This window comes from Carcharodon carcharias, chromosome 10 (genome assembly GCF_017639515.1).
Source record: "Carcharodon carcharias isolate sCarCar2 chromosome 10, sCarCar2.pri, whole genome shotgun sequence".
Taxonomy (NCBI): Eukaryota; Metazoa; Chordata; class Chondrichthyes; order Lamniformes; family Lamnidae; genus Carcharodon; species Carcharodon carcharias.
In genome coordinates, this window is record NC_054476.1 from 116,281,705 (window position 1) to 116,297,104 (window position 15,400).

The 15,400-nt window shown below is 42.2% G+C and overlaps 1 protein-coding gene across 2 annotated transcripts in view; it reads right to left on the reverse strand.

Moving 5' to 3' along the window:
* Positions 1 to 15,400, reverse strand: part of LOC121283502 (14-3-3 protein gamma-B) — a 70,124-nt gene that overhangs the window by 31,444 nt on the left and 23,280 nt on the right. The window lies entirely within an intron of this gene.

Sequence of the window (15,400 nt, forward strand, 5' to 3'; positions counted from 1 at the left end):
TCCAGTATGCAAGATATGACCTGCTCTGGGTGTCTCGTGGGGTCTTTGATACTGTTACCATGACTGGTTTCATTATCCAGCTTGCTAGCCAAAATCAGGTCATCAGCAGTCTCAGAACTCTCAAGTTGAAGTGCTGTTTCAAAAAGGTTCCTTTTTAAAACCTTTTAAAATTAGGATTCATGTCTTCCTAAATCAAACCATTTAATCATTGTAGCATAATGCATTTATTTCTTTTCGAAAAAATGCAGCCATTAAAAAATCCTAATCATGCAGGCTACCAGGATAGGAGAACGCAAAACTAAGTGGACCTTGGGTCTTTCTCTGTCTAGCAATTCTTACGGTCTAATTGTAACTCCAATTCCTTATGCAAGACCATGAACCTCACAGAGCCTCCCGAGATCAACAAACATCACAAAACATGACAGTCTGTATAAAATGCAGTATACAGATTCCTGCGCTCACCCACTGCAGAGTGCAATAGGGCAATACAATTTGCTCACTCATTTAACTAAATTGCATAGAATGTGCCAAAGTTCTGATCAGCCTCATTTTTAAGTGCTGGGCCACCTTTAAATTACTCAGCTAATTTTTCACAAGTGTAATGCAGTAGAGAAAAATTGATAAAATCAATACAGCTAATTAAAACTTCAGCTGTAGAGGGCCGAGGGGGATATCAGACAGGAGTCCAGACTGGTCTTGCACGTTGGAGGTCAGTTCAAAAATAAAATTAGCAGAGACTCAGTTGCTCTAAAGTATGCGCCTTGCAGATCCCAAAAATAAGACACTCTTATGAAATGAAATGTAAATTGAACATTTCCTTGCTTAATCACCCCCTGTACAAAAACCCCAGCACAAAATGAGGCATCACATCACACAGAAGTACAATAGCCAGTTATCAACTTGTCTGCAACCAGCAATACATTGGGCATGGCAACACTTACAGATTTAGATACATCCTTCAGTGCATTTGGTCCATGTCAATAAAGTGGATCACAAGATGGTGCCATGAACCGAGATAGAACTGATGCATCACAAACAGTGAGATCTAAAGAAAGACTTTGATTTCTATCATGACTTAAGGATATCTCAAAACACTTTGCAACTAATGAAGTACTTTTGAAATATAGTCACTGTTATAATGAAGGAAACACAGCAGCCAATTTGTGCACCCCAAAGGCCCACAAACAGCCACAACCATTTAAGTAATATTTATTGAGGGATAAATATTGGATAACTCCCCCACTCGACTTCAAAATGGACCCAGGGGACTTTTGGCATCCAGCTGAGGGGGCAGATGGGACCGTGGTTTAACATCTCAAAAAAAGGGGGCCCCTCCAACAGTGAAGTACTCCCTCACCACTGGCACTGGAGTATCAGCCGAGATTATGTGCTCAAGTCTCTGCAGTGAGGCTTGAAGCCACAACCACTGAATCAGAGTTAAGAGATTTACCCACTGAGCCACAGCACCAGCACTCACTGCAAATTATTTTTTGCTCAAAACGTTCTGTGGTTGTTGGATTTGTACAATGTGGAGTTGTTTTTGTTAACATGTGCATTAATGGTTGTGTTAACCATCTCCTGGATGGATTACACATTTGAATAGGTGCTGGCATACAATTCTCTGACCTCACCACACTGTCATCATACAAGAAAAACCAACAAGTAAAACCCCTGCAGCAATTGCTAGAACCCATTATTAAGTAGCCTACTATAACCCCCTTAAAATATCATAATAGGATCAGACAGAGTCAACATGGTTTTGTAAAAATGGAAATCACATCAAACAGGCTAGGCTTGCATCCACTAGAATTTAGAAGAGTAAGAGGTGACCTGATTAAAACATTTAAGATCCTGAGGAGTCTTGACAGGGTGGGATGTGGAAGAATGTAGAACTAGGGGTCAAGGTTTAAAGGTAAGGGGTTGCTCATTAAAAATAGATGAGGATTTTTTTTTTCTTTCAGAGGATCATAAGTCTTTGGAACTCTCTTCCTCAAAAAGCAGTGGAAGCAGAGTCTTTGAATATTTCTAAGGCAGAGCTAGATAGATTCTTGATTAACAATGGGTGGAAGGTTCAGGGTCGGCAGCAGGTTATAATCAGATCAGCCACAAGCTTGGTGAATGGTGAAGCAGGCTTGAGGGGCCGAGTGGCCTACTCCTGCTCCATGTTCATATGTTGAGTTCTTTGGGGAAGTAACAGGCAAGGTGGATACAGGGGAACTTGCAGATGTGGTGTACTTGGATTTCCAGAAAGCATTTAGTAAGGTGCCACATTCAAAGTTACTCCACAAAAAAAGAGCTCATGGTATAGGGAATAACATTAGGATGGATAAAGAATTGGTTAGCTAAAAGAAAGCAAAGAGAAGCGATAAATGGGTCTTTATCAGGTTGGCAAGCACTGGAGTGCCAAAGGTAACAGTGCTGGGGTCTCAACTATTTACGATCTATTTCAATGATTTGGATGAAGGGACCAACGTATGGTAGCTAAATTTGTTGATGACACAAAGATAGTAGGGCAGTAAGTTGTCAAAAGGTAAAGAGTCTACAAGGGACTATAGATAGGTTAAGCTGTGGACAAAACATTGGCAGATTAAGTATCATGTGGGAAAACATGAACTTGTCCATTTTGGCAATAGGAAAGCTGTGTACCATTTAAATGGAGGGAGATTGGAGAACTCAACAGAGGGATCTGGATGTCCTGGTAGATGAATCACAAGTTAAAATGCAGTACAACAAGTGATTAGGAAAGTAAATGGTATGTTGGAGCTTATTGTATGGGGAATGGAACATAAAGTAGGTAAGTTTAACTGCAGCTGTACAGGGCCTTGGTGAGACCACATCTGGAGTACTGTATACAGTTTTGTTCTCCTTATTTGAAGACAACAATTGTGTTAGAAGCAGTTCAGAGGAGGTTCACTCAACTCATTCCTGGAATGAAGGACTTATCTTATAAGGTTGGACAGCTTGGGCCTCTGTCCATTGGAGTTTAGAAGAATGAGAGGCGATATTATTGAAACCCAAGATCCTTAGGAGACTTGTCTGGGTGGATACCAGGCAGACATTTCCCCTTATGGGAGATACAAGAACTAGGGAACTGTTCAAAAATTAGACATCTCCCTTTCAAGATGGAAAGAAGGAATAAAAATTGTCCCTGAGGGTTGTTAGTCTGTGGAATTCTCTTCCCCAGAAAGTAGGGGAGCCTGAGTCATTGTATTTATTGAAAACAGAGTTGGATAGATTTTTGATAAGACAAGGGAATCAAAGGTTATGGGTGGTAGGCAGGAAAATAGATTTGAGACCACAATCAAATCAGCCATGATCTTATTGAATGGCTGTGCAAGCTCAAAGAGCCAAATGGACTATTCATGCTCCTAAGCTCCATGTTCCTAGCTTGTCAATGCCCAGTACCCCATTCTCATTAGAGCAAACAAGTACATTTTAAGCAACCCTCTTGGTTTTATTGCTCTACCCCATCTAGTAGCTTATCCCAAAATCTTAAACTGGGTTTATATATTTCAGAATATCCATTTTAAATTGATACATCGTTGATCCCATTTTCCTTTTCAATAACAGTTAACAAATTGGCAAAGAAGCTAGCTTGGTTAAAGTTCAGTGCTACACCTACTCTAATTACATTTTCCATATCCTTTTACTTTCTTCCTTTTCAAATTACATTAGCCTCAACCTCAACAATTATTTGCTAAAAGTTATACATATTCAAATAACTCAAATTATTTCATCTTTTATTTTGATCGCATTAATCAATTATTGTCCCCTTGTTGCTGGTTTGCCAGCCAGTGGAAACAATCATTAGTTATCTTTTCAAAATGTTCTGAACTTTGTGATCCTTAATTAAACCCCTTCCTTCCACAGAAAAAAGTGCCAAATTAAGTCTTTCATCATACTATAACCATCCATTCCTAGAACTATTCATTGCATCTCCTCTTTCTGCGAGTCTAATAACCCTCCTCTTCTGAGATGCCTAGATCTGTATGTAATACTCCAACTGTACACCTTGTACAAATACAGCTGCACTTCCTTACTCATGTATTCAATGCACTAAAAACAGCTGTAAAATGGCAGAAGGGACATGGTTTATTCGTACTTATATTTGTACTAATCCACTTAGCGCAGGAGACCACTCAGCTCACTGTGTCCTTGTCAGCTCTCCACACAGGCACCTCAGTAGTCCCACTCCGTTGTCTTTACCCTGTTGCCCTGCAAATTCTCTCTCTTCAGGTAATTACTCAATTCTCTCCTAATTGAACCTGCCTCCACCGCACTCAGGCAGTGGAATCCAGGTCTTAACCACTCGCTGCACAACAAAGCTTTTCCTCATGTCCCATTGGTCCTTTTGCCAATCACCTTAAACTGATGTCCTCTGGTTCTCAAGCTTTCTGCTAATGGAAGCAGTTTCTCCCCATCAACTGTCCAGACTCCTCATGATTTTGAATACGTCTGCCAAATATCCTCTCAGACTCTCTCTTTCTCCAATCTATCCATGTTACTGAAGTTCCCAATCCCTGGAACCATTTCCATAAATCTTTTCTGCATGGTTCCATAAATCTTTTCTGCACCCTGTCTAAAGAGCAATGTCCAGAATTAGACACAATACTCCAGTTAAGGCTGAACCAGTCTTTTGTAAAGGTTCACCATTACAAAAGTAAAAGTTCTCTGTGCATCTATTTATAAAGCTGCTCCCACCCCCCAACAAAATTCTATATCTGCACCTCTATTAAACGGAGAATGTATTATAGTGCAGTTTCACCAGAATTAACCCAGTAATTGAGACAATAGGAGCAGAATCTTCTGTTTGGCGAGTGAGGGCAGGGCCCGCTTGCCGATGTCACCCCGTGTCATTTAGATTTTCAGGTCGGCGGACGCACAGCCCGCCGACCTGTCATCGGCCTAAGTCCTCTGGTTCTCAAGCTTTCTGCTAATGGAAGCAGTTAAGGCCATTAAAAAAACTAATTGAAATCATTAGTGGACCTGCCCTTAAGGTTGACGGGCAGGCCAGGAGCTGTGGTGACCTTCAGAAAAAGCATGAAACCTCATCCATGGGCGGGATGAGGTTTCACGAGTGATTTGAAAATCTCAGCATATTTCAAAATAAACGTTATGGACATGTCCCAGCTCATGTGACTGCATCACATGGAGGGGACATGGCAGCAAAATTTTTTTCTCATCTTTATTTGAAGTTTCAAATCTGAGCCGATCTCCCTGAGGCAGCACTTTGCCGTGGAGATCTGTGCGCTCTTCCGTGCGCATGCGCAAAAGAGCGCACTTTCGGCTCAGGGAATCCTGCCCCACCCCCACCTGCACCGGACTTAATTGGCCCATCCACGTAAAATGGCAATGCGCCATCACGAACCTGCCTCATCATGCCCGCTCCCGCACATCCCCCCCCCCGCCCCCCGACAGAGGGAAAATGTTGCCCTAGGTTACATAAACTTGTTGGAATGCAAACTTTAGAAGATTGAAGGATGACCCATTTGAGGTCTTTAAAATGATGCAGCTTCATTCGGGTAAATGCAGGGAAACTATCGACACTGTTTCTCTTTTTCTGGATTCTCCCAATCTTGAAATTAAAGCCATGTCACCAAGGAGGGAAATTAAAGGACCTTTGCACACAAAGTAATAAAAATCTGGATCTTTCCTTTTTTTAAAAAATCTGTTGGATGTTGGAGGCCAACTGAAGTTTAGGGCTTTGAATTTTAAATAGTGGGACAGCCTCGGGAGTCTGAATGACTGACTCTTCTTGCTACGTTCAATAGTAAGCCTGATGTCAGCTTTGCTCACAAATAGTGTTGCGAATCCTCCAGGAATTGAAGATCATTCTCCAGGACACTGCTGTGTGCACCCCTGGAGAAAAATCATTGGGACATTAAAAAAAATATTTTTTTTTGTCATTTTCCTTGAACATTTCTCTTTACAGATATAAAAAATAATGAAAATGAAGAAAAATGGCTGCTTGGCTGACAGTCAAGCTTCATCCAATTGGGTAATGAGTCTTTGCTTTTGGTGTAGGAAGGCAGTGTGTCACAAGGATGGATGTGTTGGCCAACTAATGGCTGGAGTGTGGGGGCAAGTCATGTGATGAAACCTCCAGGAATATATGTTTAATCACAGTTGTCAACGCTACTCACTGGTCATATATTTGGTTCAGAAGGCTGTGGGTTTAAGTCCCACCCCAGAGACTTGAGCACATAATACAGATTGACACTTCAGTACAATACTGAAGGAGCGCTAAAATTACTCTTTGGGAAAAATAGAGAAGTTATGGTTCAAGATTTACTCAAACTCATTTGCATAATAAAATCTTCTATGAATTAACAGAATCAGGCACTTATAATACATTTTTTCCCTTGCATTAATATTCCTAGATGTATTTAATCAGTGACCTGGTGCAGTTTTACTAATAAAAACACAGTAAATCCCTTTTGGTTCACTATTGTCCTTCAGGGAAGGAAGGCTGCCATCTTTACCCAGTCAGCCATGTGTGACTCCAGACCCACAGCAATGTGGCTGACTCTTAGCTGATGTGTGAAATGGCTGAGCAAGCCACTCAGTTCTATCAAATTGCTGCAAAGTCTAATTAGAATGAAACCGGATGGACAACTTGACATTGGCCTAAACGATGGGCATGATAAAGGAACACCCAGTCCAGTTAGTTCTGCAGAGTCCTCCTCAGTAAAATCTGGGAGCTTTGATGAATTTGGGAGTGCTGTTCCACAGGCTAGTCAAGCGACAGCTGGAGGATCACACGCATAGAAGAATACCTATCATACAACTCCATCTCAACCTCCTCCAAAGGTCCCCAGCACTACAGAAGCCAGTCTTTAGCCAATTTGATTCACTCCATCTGATATCACAAAATGGCTGAAGGTACCAAATATTGCAAAGGCTATGGGCCCTGACATGCCAGAAATAGTACGGAGGGATTGTGGTCCAGAACAAGCCATGCCCCTAGCCAAGCTGCTCCAGTACAGCTACAACACTGGCAGGTAGACACCAACATGGCAAATTGATCAGGGATGTCCTTTCCACAAAAGCAGGACAAATGCAACCCAGTTAATTACCACCCTAGCCTATTCTCGATCAAAGTGATGATAGCACGACCGACGACAACTTACAAGTAGGACTTAACAATAACCTGCTCACTGATGCTCAGTTTACTTTCACCAGGGTCACTCAGCTTCTGACCTCATTACAGCCTTGGTCCAAACATCGATGAGAGAGCTGAACTCCAGAGTGAGGCGAGAGTGACTACCCTTGGCATCAAGGCAGCATTTGTCCTAGCAAAATGGGAATCAGGGAAAACTCTGCACTGGTTGGAGTCATCCCCAGCACAAAGGAAGATGGTTGTGGCTGTTGGAGGTCAGTCATCTCAGCTCCAGGAATTCCTCAGGGTAGTGTCCTCAGCCCATCCATCTTCAGCTACTTCATCAATGACCTTCCTTCTATCATAAGGGGTGAAGTGGGGGATATTCAGCACCATTTGCCACTCCACAGATAATGAAGCAGTCCCTGTCCAAATGCAGCAAGACCTGGGCAATAATCAGACATTGCTGATGAGTGGCAAGGAAAATGCATGCTGCACAAGTGCCAGGCAATGACCATCGCCAACAAGGCATCTAACCATCTCCCTTCAACATACGAAGGCATTACTACCACTGAATCCCCACTACAAATCACCTGGGGGTTACCATCTACCAGAAACTAAACTGGCCTAGCCATATAAATGCTGTGGCTACAAGAAGTCAGAGGCTAGGAATTCTGCGGTGTGTAACTCACCTCCCGACTCCCCAAAGCATATCCACCATCTACAAGGCACAAGTCAGGAGTGTGATGGAATGCTCCCCACTTGCCTGGATGAGTGCAGCCCCCACAACATTTGAAATTCAACACCATCCTGGATGAAGCAGCCCACTTGACTGGCACCCCATCCACAACTTTAAACATGCATCTCCCTCCATCACTGAAGCACAGTTGCAACAGTGTGTACCATCTACAAGATGCACTGCAGGACCTCACCAAAAGCTCCTTCGACTGCACCATTGAAACCTGCAACCTCTACCACCTAGAAGGACAAGGGTAACAGATGAATGTGAACACCAGCACCTACACATTCCTCTCCAAGTCACTCACCATCCTGACTTGGAAACATACTGCCATTCCTTCACTGTTGCTGGGCCAAAATCCTGGAACTCCCTCCCTAACAGCACTGTGGGTGTACCTGCACCACGTGGACTGCAGTGGTTCAAGGCAACAGCTCACCACCACCTTCTCAAGGGCAACTAGGGATGGGCAATAAATGCTGCCCCAGCCAGCGAAGCCCACATCTCAAGAATGAATAAAAGTTTTTGGAAAAAGAGAGAATTTAGAAGGGCGCAATTAAAATGAGGATGGTCGACATGGATTTGTTATGGGAAGGTCATGTCAGATTAACTTTGATTTTTTTTTTGAGGTGACGACAAGGAGTGTTAAGAAGGGACATTTGATAAAATTAACAAATTTTAGCAAGGCTGTTAACAAGGTCCCAGATAGATGACAGATTTAAAAAAAGGCCCATGAGATCCAAGGCAGAAGAAAGATTGGAAAAGCAAAATAAGGGATTTTATAGTTAAGGGTAGAGACAGGCATTCTGCAGCCACTGGGGTTAATCCAGGATGGTATGTTGCCTCCCTGTCACTGGGTCAAATTCCTGGAACACCCTAACAGCACCGTGGGTGTACCTACGCCACATGGGACTGCAACGATTCAAGGCAGTGGCTCACCACCACCTTAAGGGCAATTAGGAATGGGCAATAAATGCTGGCCTAGCCAGTAATACCTACATCACATGAGAGAATAAAAAATTAGACTTCTCCATCAATAGCCCTGGCAATGTCTTGTCCCAACAGCAGGGCAGACCTACCAGAGATGATGGCACCGTATACCACACCTATTCCATACCCCATGAAGTCTCATGGCATCAGGTCAAACATAGGCAAGGAAACCACCTACTGATTCCCACCCACTGAGGGTCAAAAAGCCCCAGATTGGCTCTGGTTGGGGGATCTCAATGTCCATCAAGTCTGAGTCCATAGAACCACTACCGATGTTAGCTGGCCAATTCCTGAAGGACATCTGCCAGACTGGGCCTGTGGCACCAACTAGAAGGACAAGGGCAGCATGCACATGAGAACACCAAGTTTCCCAAGTTACACACCATCCTGAGCTGGAACTATGTCACTTTTCGTTCATCGTATTTGGGTCAAAATCCTGAAAAAACACTCCATAACAGCACTGTGGGTGCACCTACATCACATGGACTGCAGTGGTTCAAGGCAGCAGCTCATCATCACATTATCAAGGGCAATGTATTCTGGCCTTGCCCGTGTCCCATAAACAAATTAAGTGAGGAAGCATCTATGGAGAAACAATTAACATTTTAACAGGAATTCTTAGTTCTGGAATCAGAATTCCCCCCTCACTGACACTGCTCTTGCTTAAATGCATTACATCTCCAATTTTTCCCAGTTCTGATGAAAGCTCAATCAATCCTGAAATATTAACCCCATTTCTCTCTCTACAGATGCACCTGGCCTTCTGAGTATTGCTAGCATCAATTTGCCCCAGTATCACCACACTGTATCCCAGTGTAAAAGTTTCAATTTCTTACCAATTAAGAACAACCTTGAACCGTTACTTAACCACAAATCATAACGTTTAGTTCACTGCGAGATAAAGTGACTCAAGTCATACCATAAGAGATAAAAACAAAAAAACTGCGGATGCTGGAAATCCAAAACAAAAACACAATTACCTGGAAAAACTCAGCAGGTCTGGCAGCATCGGCAGAGAAGAGTTGACGTTTCGAATCCTCATGACCTTTCGACAGAATTTGAGTGAATCCAAGAAAGGGGTGAAATATAAGCTGGTTTAAGGTGTGGGGGGAGGTTTGGGTGGGGGGAGAGAAGTGGAGGGGGTTGCTGTGGTTTGTCCCTACAACCACACCAACCCCCTCCACTTCTCTCCCCCCAACCAAACCGGCCCCCCCCTCCCCCCACACACACCTTAAACCAGCTTATATTTCACCCCTTTCTCGGATTCACTCAAGTTCTGTCGAAGGGTCATGAGGACTCGAAACGTCAACTCTTTTCTTCTCCGCCGATGCTGCCAGACCTGCTGAGTTTTTCCAGGTAATTCTGTTTTTGTTTTCAAGTCATACCATGTTGTTCAGAGATACCATGGAATGACAAAATGGGATCTGTTCAAGTCTGCAACAACTTGTTGCTGGGCTTTTTATGTTGAACGTTTTCTGACCTTTTCAGTAGGTTAAGTAAACCAGACTCATGTGATTTTTCAGAGTCCAGTTCACACTTAGTTGAAATGCCGAATTAAAAGACCCCTCCCATCAAAGAAAAGAAAACCTGTCTAAGCACAGGTCCAATAAAAACCATATCACTAAATGCAAAATCATAAATCCCACAGGAGGCCATGATTCAGCCATCAGTGCAGACCCATGAAGTAAAGAAGGTGGCCATTTTGGTTATGGCTGCACCAGCTCTTTGAAAGAGCCAATTAGTCTCACTCACTTGCTCTTTCCCAACCCCCATAACCCTACAAATTTTCCTCTTCAACCATTTATCCAAATCCCTTTTGAAAGTCACCATTGAATCAGTTTTCACCACCTGTTTCAGGCAGTGCATCAAACACTTGTCATCTATCCACGTTCCGCCTCCCCAGCCCAATCTGGTTCTTTTACCAAGTATCTTAAACCTGGTTACCAACCCTCCTGCCGGTGGAAGTAGTTTCTCCTTATTTACAGGGAATGGAATTGTACAGCTCTGCCCCAGAGCACCGCCATGATGGGCTGAATATTCTCCTCCTATGCTGTACTGTTCTATGATTCTAGCATCTGTTGATGACTTAGGTGCCCTCTGAAGTTGCCCAGCAAGTCATTCAGCTGCAAACTGCACTTGTTCAAGGAGGCGGCTTCTCAGAGCAACTAGGGATGGACAACATATACTGTTCATACCAGTGATGCCCACATCCCGAGAATAAAACAAAATAAAAAAGACATTCAAATTAATGTTGTATGTAATGGGAACTTATAAGGGAAGCACCATCTGACCATAAGCTAAGAACATGAAACCAGTCAGTATGATTCATTTAAACTATCTGGCATGAGCAAGTGATCAAAGAAAAACACAACTAGGAATGAAAGGTCAAAAGGTAAGGAATACTCAGAGCCGAATAAGCCAGTGGGATAGCAGCTTTATTAATAAAGGCCAAATAATATCTGGCAAAATTAAGGCAGGCAATTAACAAAGGAGCCAAGAAATAAATGATGCTTCTTAATTTCTAATTGTGATCAGGCAGTAAGCTGTTTGAAAGGCAGGACTTGCAATATTCCTCAAGATAAGCAGGTTCAGGGGCATACGCAAGAGGGGAAAGTAGCAAAGTAAATCAGCAACCCCTGCATATGAAGTAGGGCACTACAGTCATTGCTATAACTTAAAAATAATTTCTAATTGTCCTTCCACCTTCTAGACTTCTGACCCTGATGAAAAGTTGATTGCCGTCACGGCTTCCTGTTTAAAACTCTGCCAAGAGCTCAGGATCCGGGAACTCAGTAACTGAGACCAGTAAACACAACAATTGTGCCAAAGACCGAAAACAACCAATTCAACATTTAACTCATGAGTATTTTAGCCACTTCTTGTCTCAGGAGCTTTGCCATCTAAATATGAATGGAATATGAAACACCAACAATTAATATTAACTCTGTTCCAAATCCTTTTTGCGGGAAAATGATTTAAAAACTGGCAATGGTCTAGTAACCTGGAAATAGGAAAACAGTTCAGTCTTAGGTGGTGAACATTTATTAAGGCTAGCAGCAAAACACAAACGTCTAAGACTTAGACATTAAAGCTTCAGACAAAACTCAGACTAAGAACAGCAAGTTGGGCACATTTGAAAACAATAGTAGGAAAAGACAATTTTACAGTAAGGCTCAACATTGAATGGCCAAAGCTGGCAACACACTGATAAACCTAGCACACATTGGCAAATTTGCTTGAGCATCTGGGAGATGGAGGAAGTGTTGAAAGTAACTCCTTTAAAGGGTTTTGTTTTGATGGGCAAAGAAGATGATAGTGAGCAGTACAGGAACATTGATGCCTCTAACAATAGGAATGCCAACTCTCTGGAGTCACATGGCCAAACTACTTAGAAATTGTGAAGCTTCCACATGCACAACCTTCCCAACTTTGGCAGTAAGGGAGAATTGGGTTTACTTTTTTCAAGTTTTACATGTGGCACCCTTGAGGTTAAATGAGTTAAGAGTTGTTAGTGACTTATAAAAATGGTACATTGTCCAAGGAAACAACCAAAGGGTTTATGGTCCACATTTTATGAAATCTTAGAGATGAAAAGTGGCTAAAATGTTCATGAGGTAAGTGTTAAAGTTGTTTTGCCAAAGACTGGTTACTGCTGTGTGTGTGTGTTAATCTGTCTTAGTAACTTATGAACAGCTCACACCCCTTGTGTTTTGGAGCTCCCTAAGCACTTGGAGGAGATGGTGGCATAGTGGTAATGTCACTAGACTAGTAATCCAGAAGCCCGGGGCATGGGTTCAAACCCCACCATGGTATACAACCATCTTTAAATCATCAGAAAAACTCATCCAGTTCACTAATGTCTTTTAGGGAAGGAAATCTGCTGTCCTTACTTGGTCTGGCTTGCGTGGGCTGTGGGTCTGGAATCACTTCCCTCTGAAATGGCCTAGCAAGCCATTCAGCTCAAGGGCAATTAGGGATGAGCAACAAGATACTGGCCTTGCTAGAGATGCCCACATTCCATGAAAGAATAAAAACAGACAGGAAGCAGGGACAGAAGATTAGAAGGCAGAAGGACAATTAGAAATCATTTAAAGTTGAGCAAGACAACCCACTGGTGTGTGGGTGTTGTGTAATTATTTTTTCATTATATCAATATGATACTCATTGCATTAAATGAATCTGTTCGTAACAGATGCCCCACATGTCCAGTTGTTGCCTCATCTGAGCCCATCTTTGATAAGACAGGAGATATGTACACAGGACAGAGTATACAGGACAATAGCCAGTTCAGATCACAAGGCGACCCTGTGTTATGCTATCATACGATGCCTATGGGTGTGAGCAACACTGCTTTACTTGATAGAACATGTGAAGTAAGACTCAAGTTTATAACAAGCATGTTAACACAAATACATGTCTGAAAATATAATAGTGAGAGAGGAAATAGATCAGGAAAGTAATGAGAAATGAGACAAAAAGGTTACAATCCCTTGTCTCCCTAGAGATATGTCCATGTATGGCATCCCATCTCAGTCACCATACACTATCTGGGTTCTCGCATTCCATGTGGTGAAGAACAGTTCAGTAACTATTTTGCATAGTCTTCAGATGACTGCTCTTATCACTAATGTATATTTGATAAACAAGCTAAGTTGCACTGATGAAACAAACAGCTAGCTGAATGTTGCAATATACCAGTAATGTTCACAATATCAGCTGGGTGACGAGAGACATTTCTTTTCTTTAAAAAGGAAAGGGATTTCAAAAGGTAAAAGCTTTAGGGAATATTGTAAACTATTAGCCATGGATTAACAAGTGTGTAGCTTGACATTCCACATGACAACGTACATGTTTGCAGAGCACTGAAAATAAGGACAGGGAGGAAACCTACATTGATCTTAAGAAAAAGCAAATTCTTTCTAACTCTAGAGAAGCCAAAAACCAACCATGTATCTTGCCCATCATCCCCAAGTTTCCAACTCCCCTGGTGTTTGAATCACCTCCTCCTTAGTGTAGCTCAATCTTTGTGGAATTCAGCTGCTGCCTACTCCATGGTTTCCAGTCCTGGTTATTTCTGCTCTACTTCAAAATGAAACTCCTTACTAAAATATTTTGGCAAGTTGGGCTTACACCCTATTTTAATTTTTATTTCACATCCTCTTCCTCACGACATCACTCTGAATCTATGGTCATGTAGGTACTTATGATGCAGTGGGTAACACCCCTGCTTCTGAGCCAGAAGCTCTGGGCTCAGGTCGTACTTCAGGGCTTGATTAGGGTTACCAACTGTGATTGAATATATTCTTGGAGGCTTCATAACATGATTTTTCTCCACTTTTCCAGTCGTTAGTTACCCAACAAGGATAGTAGTCTATCCTTGATACTGATGCTTGACTGTCAGCCAAACAGCCATTCTCTTTCCTCCATTTTTATATCTGGTAAAGGGAAATGTCCACTGAAAATGGCAAAAAAAAAAAAATTCGCATGTCCCAATCATTTTTCTCCAGGGTTGCACACAGCAGTAACCTAGAGATTGATCTTCAAATCCTGGAGGCTCCAGGCCAATCCTGGAGGGTTGGCAACCCGAGACCTGATGGCTGTGGAAAGTGCATTCATAACACAGCCAAACTGTTTTGTATATCAACCTTCAAAACCTTCCAACACAAGTATATGGCAGGTGGTAAGAGCAGGAGTTTCTCCTGGTCACCCATGTTTGATGTGGAGGGGCAGGCTCAAGCTATAGGCCCTGGCAACAGGCTAGCGACCCGTTCCAGAAAAAACAGCTACGCAAAACAGACGCAAGCATGTGATTTGTCTGCCTCATGACAGGGGAAGACTTCTAAATAGCAGTTATGCTACAAAACTTCTACTCATGGGTTTTAGTTCAAAGTCCATCTTGATGAAATCTGGCTGTGTGTGGGCTGACACCAGAAGAGGTGTCTTGAAAATTGCCAGAGTGTCACTAAAAACCCAAATGGTCTTGGTCCCATGTCCTAATATCTCCTTATATGGCTTGGTATCAAACTTTATGTTGAATGTGTTGGGATGTTCTGCAATGTTAACGTTTACTATATAAATGCAAGTTGTCACTGTTGTTATAATATCCTTCAGGAAATGAAGGCTGTCACTCCTTAGCCTTTACAGCCAAGGGGTACTTTTGAAGTGTAGTCACTGTTGTAATGTACTGTAAGCAATCGTGCATAGCAATCCCTCAAACAGCATGGGATAATGACCAGATCCTTTTTTAAAAAAAAAATGTAGTTGGTTAAGGCATAAATGTTGGTGAATGAGTTTAATTACAAGAAAAAGGAATAAAAATAACTTTCTACATCCAAATGGATTCTTCTTCTTATTTGATTTGTATGTTTTGAGCTTAAGAGTCTGGAAGTTTGGAAAAGGCTTTTCTTTGTTAAATAAGTGCTGTTACCTTATTGAAACATAAATCGTAAAGTGTAAAAGTAGCTATCAGCAACCCTTGAGTCATGTAAAATCATTGGTAGTTTACATCCTAATACCAAAATTGCAAGAATCTGCTCCTGGTAACAGTGGCGTATTGAGGGTAGCAGATCAAAGAA